Genomic DNA, 9,793 nt, shown 5'->3' with positions numbered 1-9,793 from the left:
GTGGAGGGTGTGGCGGAATTACGTCACGAGACAGCCTGATTGTCGGCACAGGTGGGTTGCTGGGAAATGTAGTGTGGAGGCCAGGAGAGGCTTATGCGCATGCTCTTTAGAGCCAGACCCCCAGTGCTCTGGCAATCCATCCCCTTTAGTCCAGGGCGAAAGAAGGAAACTGAGGCCAGTCTGGAAGCAGCAACGCCTGGCCCCCCTCCAAGAAGCCTTCACCATTTTCCCCTTTTAGTGTTCTCTAAGCCCATCCGATGCAGCTGTGTTTTCTGATCTATCAGTTGCACCCCCAACAACCAACCTGGAAGCGCCCTATAAATGCCAGCTGTGATCATGGGCATGATGCCCACCTGCTGTGCTGCATCTCCATAAAGCCCTGACCTGGGCACCTTCTCTTCTCCCTCTACCATCTGTAACCTGTGCTGATGGTTACCAAATTAACTAAAGAAGCTGGGAGGGGGGAGTCGGTCGCATCATGTAAGTGGGGTGTGCAATCAGAAGGATAGAAAGCTATGCCAAGAAGGAAGGCGTGGGGGGAGTGGGCAACCTGAATCTTTCATCTGAATTGGTCAAAGGATGGAAGAATACCCCCCCCCCAAACCCCCCACACTTGTGTGCTGAAATACATTTCTCCAGTAGGGAAAAAGGGGTGGGGTGGAAGAAGACAGACAATAGGTTAAGGGAGATATTAGTCATGAGCAAGTTAAATTCTAACCATATGGGGTGGATCTTGAGGAGGAATATAAAAAAAAGGAAAAGAGCCTGTGTTTGGCTTTTGAGCAAGACAAGAAGGATATGGTTCTACCTATGGATGGTGTGGTGTTGGCTGGTGGAGAACCTGTCTTTTCTTGGTGTTAATTGTTAGGCCAAATTTAGCACAAGCTATTTATTATTTCTTTCTCACATTATTATTAAAGAAGGGGCAGGAAATAAAGACAAGGAAATATGAAAGAATAGATTGGAAAGAAATGAACAATAAATGATTGTACCTGAATGTAAATCAGATGAATTCATCAAGTAAGAGGAAGAGGATACCAGAATGGATTAGAAAGTAGAATATAATATGTCTAAAAGAACACTTGAAACATCACAATTTGAACGCAGAATGAAGCGAAACCTACTTTGCTCCTGTTTTGCTCAAGCAGAAATAGAAAAGTAGAAACCAAAGTAACGGTAGAAATCAGAAAGTAGAAATAATAATCCCAGAAATGACAAAAGCAAAAAGAGACTTCATTAAGAAATAAACAGAGAAAATGCATAAAGCACAATAGATAGTGAATGAATACCAATGAACTTGAATGTCACAGGATCTAATACATAAATGAAAAGTTCGTTAAGATACAGGGAGCAAGACATAATAAAAAACTGTAATAGTGGGGAACCTTAGGTTATCCCTTCAGCATCTCCCAGAGAGAGTGACAGAACCACAGAACCATCAGACGATGCTGGGGATTCCAAGTGGATGCTGTCCTCAAAAAGGTGGGCTGTGAGCCTTCCCAATAAACACCCAAAGGCTTAGGGGGCCAGGCTTGGATCCTCCCCAGAGGTGCCTTCAGCAGAACTCACTGTCTTCCCCTGCAAACTTTCCCTTCTTTCCAACTTCTCTGTCCCTGTTGCTGAGTCACATTCTCTGTTTCTGTTTCTGCCGTCCCCCACCCAGATACAAAGGCTGGTAACTTTGGTCTCATCCTTTACTGCATTCACATGTGCACACAGAAAACCGTGTGCCAACCCGTATGTCGTCAAACTTTGTTTCAAGGCTAACCCCTCTCCTCCTGACCGAGTGATCTCATTCCATTCCTTCTCCTCCACCAGGCTGTGCCCTGCCTCCATCACTCCCCCTCTCTCACTTAGCTACCTTCTCTCCCTCTCTACTGGCTCATTCCCTTCTGCCTTTGTCTCCACCATTCTGAAAAAACCCTCACTTGATCCTTCTGTCACTTAAACCCAATTCACTTGTAAGTTAAGACATCACCTTCCTGATGTCATTCGAGATGAAGAATGAATAACAACAGTTGTTTGATTGATGTAATCCAGAACTCCAACCACATGTTCTTTTAGGTTTCAGTCTAACCAGGATTGAGAGAGATTTTCCTTGTCATTGTGGGATCAGTGATTTTTGTTGGGTTGGTGTGATTTTAGCCAGGGTAGCTTCTGCCACATTCTCTCACAAGTCCTAGGCTGGGGTCTTCGGGTTCTGTGCTCCTGGGAAAGGTCAAGTTGGGGCTCTCTCCCCTGGCTGGGGATGCTGAAACACTTCTCTGGAAGCTGAGTTCCATCCTAGATGTCACCAGCCCTCCTCCCTACCTTCTATGCAGGGACTGGGTTAGCCATCTTGCATACTCCTCCTTCAGACTTGTTCCTATACTCATCCACTCTGAGCATCTTTCTCTCAGATCTCCTCCAAAGGGGAAACAATTGTCACTGCTTTGTGATATACAGACTCTGTGTCAAGGTCTGAGGCCAGGGGACATGTAGGGTGAGCTGATGCTGCCCTCTCATAGGCTGTTGCTTGGGTTTGGAAATGCAAAGTCACAGACTGACCTCCATCTCCCCCAACCTTCAACCTTCCATTCTGCCAGAACCAAATGTCCCCTTTTACTTAGTTCTCTTGAATCAATGAAGATGACACTGAACAGGCAGGTGATTCTTCGATTCCTCTGCTAGTGATATGGGCCAAGAGATGAGATCTGAGTCAGGAAATGATGCCCCGTCTCGCTGCTGGGAAAGCAGCAATGGTACAACTCTCACTTGCCCACTTGAATGGAGATGACTGTCCTTTAGGGGCCCTCATCCTTGGATCATTTCCAAACCTGACCCTTACAGCTGGACACAGAACACAAGCAAGTTGTTTCAATATGAAATCTTTACATGTTTGGGCATTGTTGTCCCCCTTCTTTTACAACAGCTAAGTTGTCCTTCCTTTCAGTCTGTGGATTCTCTAGGAGCATCTCCTTTGCTCTCTGTGCAGTTCTCTGGTGCTGTTTTTTGATGGCTGACTGGTACCTGGATTCTCTCTTTCTCCTGGGGCTTTGCTCTTTAAATGTGGAGTCTATTCCTATGGTTCAGGAAAAATGGGAAGAAATGTTTTTGCACTCCAAATCCTTCAGCTCTCCAAAATATTGACAACATTTCGACTGTATTTCAAATTAGTGATGCCAAAAGGTTAGGTCTTTTAGAAACTGAAAATTCTTCTATTCCTGGGTTTTACTTCCGAGCAGTCCTTTCTGCTGGAGAACAGAGTGGTCCCAAGGAAAACAAATGAAATCATAGTACCCCTTATTGGTTGAAGGTGTGTTGACCAATCCTACGTTCACCTTTGCTTACAGTTTGTCTCTGGAGGAAGTGAAGATGCCTTTGGATATCTCTATTTGAGAAACCAGAGGTTCCAGCACAGGCAGCCACAAGACAGCTGACATCTCTTCTGCTCTTCATTCCCTTTTTGGAAATGAGGAGGAACTGGACTGATTGAGGATGAAGATAGTGATAGCCTGCCCCCACACCCAAGGAGCGCTGCCTAGCTCAGGAAAATGTGGGCAGATCAGAAAGGCTCTGACACACATCGGCATCACAGGGAAGATGCCTGGAAAGTTCTCCTTCTGATAATGTTTTAGAGAAAGTTTAGAAGTTCAGCTAGGCTTCCTTCCTGCTCTGCTTGCCTCTTAGGCAGAACTCATGGTCCACACCCCTCTGATGTCTCCACCACCCAGGAGAAAGTAGCCCACAGCTGTGTGGAGGGCAGGAGGAGCTGGCCTCCCAGGATGAATTTGACCTTGTTCTGTGGGGGATGTGTGTGTGTGTGTGTGTGTGTGTGTGTGTGTGTGTGTGTGTGTGTGTGTGTGTGTGTGTGTGTGTGTAGGGCGGGGCAGGTGGTGATGACCGGGGAGATCTGCCTCAAGTGGCCTTGACTGCAGGAAGAGCTGGGGCTGTTTGTGCTGAGATTGTAACCTCACAGACCCAGAGCAGAACGAAGAAGCCCTTAGGGACCTCCAAGGCCAATGCTTCTTTAACATGTGAGGAAGCAGGTGCAAAGGGAGCTGGGAGGGAGGGAGGCAGGATTCGGACCCATGTCCTCTGGCTCCAGAGGGAGAGACTTCCCCTCCTCTGGCTGGGGCTGCCAGTTTCCTATTGAATTTCATCTGTCACTCAGTAAAGCACAATGCTGTCCTGTCCTGAGGTCTTTCTGTTCATGTGTTCCCCATGGCCTGAGTGCCCTCAGCCAGGTATGGAGCCCCCTAACCATCGTGGCTCCAGCAGCCGTTTTCCTGTGACCTCCCCCCCACCTTCCCTTCTTGTGACCTTCCCCACCTGTGACCTTCCCTTGTGACCTTCTCCCATGAGCTTTCCCCCTTGTGACTCATCCATTCACCGATTCTCCTTCTCCAGTTCTTTATGAGCCACTTAAAAATAAACATCCTGACAGTTCATTAAACCAACTTTACATTTAAAGAAGGTTCTGAAGAACCCTTTAGTCACTCCCTCTGACTCGTCATCAGTACTCTCCACTCCTTGAAGCCATCAACAGACACTCATTGATTCATGCCCACAATGTGTCAGGCGCTGTGCTAAGGGCTGAGACCCAGAGGGAACAATGAAATCCTGTCTTCCTTAGAGGAACTAGCCCAGTGTAGGAGGAGATGACGTGTCCAGAGGACTGGGCCAGTTGGGAAGCTCAGGGTTCATTTCTGGCCTCAGACCCTCACTAGCTACGTGACCGAGCAATTCATGTAACCTCTTTGGGCCCCATATGTAAAATGGGGACAATAATAGCACCTGCCTCCCAGCATCCCATGGATCAAATGAGATAGTTTGTTAGGGGCTTTGCAGCCGTTGAAGTATCATATAAATGTTACTATTATTAACAATAACCCAAAAGGGCAGTTTTGGGGAGGGCGATAAGAGCTTGGAGGGAAGTAAAGCCTCCGTGTGTGAATTGGATTTTGAGGGAGGATAGGGATTCTGAGAAGGGGAAGTGAGCAGGAAGGGCTTCCAGGCTCTGGGAGATGGGATGCTGTGGGTGAGGAACCTCAGGAGAGCCAGCAGGGCTGGACCAAAGGGGGCATGGTGGAGTTCCTGGAAAGGTAGGCTGGGGCTAGGTTGTGAGACTTTCCCAGAAAAACAGGCATTGGTCGATGATCCTTGGGGTAATAGGGAGCCACTGGCGTTTGTAGAGCAAATGAGTATCATACTTGGTCAGCTGGATGGAAGATGGCTTGGAGTGGGGAGAGATTTGAAAACAAGGAAAGTATTTAAATATGAAAACCCAACACAGATGTGGAGAGGAGGCTGATTAGAAGAGGTCAGACAAGAAAGGATGTGCACCTGCTTTCAGGTGGTGGTATCAGCCCTCCCTGGAGCAGGCGGTTCTCTGATTCCTCCTCCCCAGGTTCCCAGAGAAGCTATTCCAGGCCCTCTCTTGTCCTCTCAGCTGAGGGTTCCCTTCTTACTTTCCTGAGAAAACTGAGCTCCTTCCTCATGAGCTGTCCCTTCACTTCCCCTCATTATCAGCTCTCTTCCTTTCCAGTCCTTGCCCGAGCCAGCCCCTCCATGTGCCCCTGTCTTCTCCAGCAGATCCAAGCCTCTCATTCCCCCTCTTTTTGATTCTTGGTCTCCACCCAACTTCCTGGTTCCTTCCCTAGGGCCTTCAAACACACCCGTCCTCCCCCAACTTCATTGTCTCCTCCCTCCGTCACCCTTTACCTCTCCTTCCTTACTCAGCCAAACCCAGAGGGAAAAGCTACTTTCTTTCCTCTGGCTTCTTCCCTTGCTTCTATTTTCCTCACTCATTCCTCTGACCTTTGCATCTGGCTTCTGCCCTCATCCTGCTGCAAAGCTTCCAGAGATCTCCCTGCCACTCAGCCTGGTGCCCTGCTCTCAGTCCTCACTCATCCTTCTCAGCATCTCTGCTGTCTGACACTCAGTCGCTCTCTCCCCCAGCTACTCCTGGGTAACTTTGGAGAGAAGCTGGAAACCAGATGAGAAGAGGGAGGAGAGGAAGTGGAGGTGCCAATTAAAGATGGTCTTCTCTGGGGATTTAACCAGAAAAGCAACGCTAGGTATACAATGGACAGAATGAGTGGAGGAGTCTTAAGATGAGAGAGACATGATCTTGTTTGTAGGCAGTAGGGAATGAGCCAGTGGATAAAGAAAGATCAGTCCTAACTCTGATTGTAGGAACTTATAAAAGTGAGTGAGAGGATAGAAGGAAGGAAGGGAGGGAGGAAGGATGAAAGGGAGGAAACAAACATTAAGGACCATAGTGTGCCCTGGCCCACAATTTCATCACACAGGATCTTCACAATAACCCTGGGAGGGAGGAGCTAGCATTGTCTCCATTTTACAGTTGAGGAAAGTGAGGCAGGCAGAAGTCAAGTGACTTGCCCAAGGTCACACCACCCGTAAGTGGCTGAGTTCACGTTGGAACTTGGATCTTTCTGATTCCCCTACTCTCTGTGCTAACAAGCTGCCTAAGAGAGGAGAGGAAATGAAAGTGGGTCACAGACAAGTTTTTTCCAGGAGTTTGGCTGCATAAAAGGTACCTTCCCATGAGGGAATGGTAAAATATGAAGGAGGATTTTTTAAGCATGGGGTACACCTGGGTGTATTTGTAGGCTATGGGGAATGGACCTGTGGAGAAGAAGCAATTAATGTTTAGGGAGAGAAGGGAGTTAATTGTGGTAGTGATCTGCCCCAGGAGACAGTAGGGGATGGAATTAAGGGTTCACATAGAGAGGGATGACCTTGGTGAAGAGGAGGACCACCTCCTCATTAGACACTGAAGTAGAGGAGACCAAGGTCAGAGAGGCAAAGGGGGAAGAGGGGCTTCCCTGGGCATGGCCTTGTGTTTCTCAGTCTGAGGAGGGGATTTTACAGTGGGGGAGGCTTAAGGAGAAGAGGTTTGGGCCCACAGCCACGGACAGAGAAGACCAAGGGGGTTGCCCCCCTCCAGTGCCAGTGCAGCTGAGGTTGGAGGGGGCCTGATGAGTCACTCCTCCGTGCCCTCCAGCACACATGTAGGCTGGAGGAGGTGATGGTGGGAATCCTCCAGGGCTGGGGTCTCACAGGGCATGGAGGATAACTGGACAAGGTGAGTGAAGGCAGGAAGAAGGCAGGAAGAGCCAAGGCCTTGGATGTAGGTAGAAGAGGGAGAGGGCTTCTGCTCTCAGGAAGCTCATGTTCTCATTGGGAGAGACACCCTGAGGAGGTGGCCAGCTATGTAGGAGGGATCCAGCCTCCCCAGGCTCATCCCCAGGCTCATCTCCAGGCCAGTCCATTGTTCCCACTCCATTTCTGGGTGGGTCATCTCTTCTTCCTGGATTCTTTCCCTTTGCCTTCTTCCATGAAGAGACATTGCAGATTTATTCATATTCTTTTTACGTCCCATCTAAAACATATCACAGCGTTCCCTGACACAAAGGAGCCACAGTTTCTTTAGCTCACATGGAGGATGCTTCTGGTTTTTCTCAGTTACAGATAACACTGCTATGAAATTCTTTGTGTAGATGACTCTTTTTCTGTTGATTTGTGTGGAATCTGAGTCAAAAGGTCAGGTTGGTTTTGTCATTTTTCCTGGTCTACACCAGATTGCTCTCCAGAAAGAGGCTAGACGTGAGCATTTTACCCACAGGAAATAGTGGACCTGGCTCCTCATGACCCTCACAGTTTGATCGCTTTTAATCATTTTTGTCAGTTTAGAAGGAATGGGGAGGCCCCTCAGAGATATTTTAATTGACATCTCTTTGAAGATGACTGAGGTTGAGTGGAATTAACAATTGGTATTTCCTTTTTTGAAAGTTGTTTGTGGTTTTTTAAAAAAATCTTTGTTACAAAGGAAGATTCCTTAGGGAGGGAGATGAAAAGAGATATATTCAGAAATGAATTGTCACATCAATAAATCTTTTCAAATAAAGAAAAATATGTCTCTTCCTGTTTATTGTGAACTTGGGCCATCTCCAGTCATCCTGATGAATATCAGCCCACTGGACCCAGATGGCTCAGGAGAAGACAGTGAGGTTGGTGACTTTGCACAGCCCTCCCTCACTCAGATCAAAGTCAGCTATAAGTCATGTCATCATCTTGATGTCATGGTCCTCTTCAAGAGTGAAGGACAAACACAACAACATTTTATACAGAAAAGTGACGAAAATCAATGGGAGCATTTACTTTATTCTGGTTGCCTACTCTAATGAGATACAGGAATGAGTGGGTGTGCAAAAAATCCCACAATTAAGAAACACCTAGTTTAATAGGATATAAAGTGATATATGGCACAGATAACGAAAGCCTAATTTATCCATAAGGTATAAGTGGTGGTGAGAGTTAAAACAGGATATGGGTAATATATGGTGCTGACAATTAAAACAGGATATAGGTGATATATGATACAAATAATTAGAACGGGAGTTCAAAGATATGCAGAATAAGCAATTAACTATAGACAGAAACATCTGTCCAAACAGGATATAGGATATAGGGAGTTTTTCACAAGTAAGCATTCCTATGGTTTTTGCTTTCCTAGCAAATGACAACAGTTCTGTTCAAAACAAGGTGAAGTTACTTAGGTTTGAAGTTAGCTAACTCTGTTTCGATTCATATACCAGTTTTTTATTCCACTGAATGCATCATTTTTTAAATTGTGCAACAATTCTTTACTGTTGTATAATCAAATACATCTGTTGTCTTTTACAATTTCTTCTATTTGTTGTTTGCCACAATTGCCGTATACATGCCATTTTATTTTATTCTTTTTTTAGTATGCTTACAAGTTATTGTTTTCTTAAATTTTGGTCATTGATTCCTTGGGAATTTACTTTACTCTAAAGTGTGAAATTTGAATCTGATACCATTAATTCTAACATTTCAATGTAGTTTCCTTCAAAATTTTATCAAATAATGATTTCCTTGGTCTGAGATATATGATCTCATATTTGTCTCATATATGCCTTTCTTTTTCTATCTGAATTATCTATTCTATTCCATTAGTACATATTTTTTAATCCAATTATTTTAGCCAATTTATTTTATTTTAATCCAATTATTAGTACCCAATTATTTTTTTTATAAATACCGTTTTGTAGTATAGAGTAAGATCTAACAAGTGCAAGTCTGTTTTTCCTTCCACTTGATATTTTTGTCTCCTTTTTCCTCCACGTAAATTTTGTTATATCAGAAACAGATAAAATAATTATTTTTTCCTGTTTCTTTTTCTAATCCAGGATTTTGACAGGCATATTAAACCTAACAAACTAATTTGGGTAATTTTGTCACCTCCACTCTGCTGGCATGACTTTACCAAAATAGAGGCAAACTAAATGTATAGTATTCTGCTGTTCTCTAATTCTAGCAATCTTGTGTAAAGGGAAGTAAATTGAGTCTGGAATGATCTATTCTTGATGGAGCTATGTATTCCCTGTGTCTTTCCCTAAATGACACTAAGCATCACTTCAAAAATAATTTCTAGAATGTATATTAACTGATTTGCCTATGAAATAAGATTACTTTGAGTAATCCTTGAATAATCTACAAATGAATACATAAATACAAAGGGGTCTTGTTAGTTACCTTATATTTTAAAGTTTGACAATCAGTTTTTTGAAGGGAAGAGAGAAGATAGCACTAATTTACAATGCAGGGAAACAAATTATTTTTCTTCTCTTTTTTCCTTTCATTTATTTAAAAAATTTTTATTTTTAGCTTTCAACATTCAGTTCCATAAGCTTTTGAGTTTTAAAATTTCTCCACCTCCCTCCCCTGCTCTCCCCTCAAGATGGCATACAATCTGATATAGGCT

Source organism: Notamacropus eugenii, chromosome 4 (assembly GCF_028372415.1).
Source record: "Notamacropus eugenii isolate mMacEug1 chromosome 4, mMacEug1.pri_v2, whole genome shotgun sequence".
Classification (NCBI taxonomy): Eukaryota; Metazoa; Chordata; class Mammalia; order Diprotodontia; family Macropodidae; genus Notamacropus; species Notamacropus eugenii.
Note: the sequence above shows the minus strand (reverse complement) of the source record.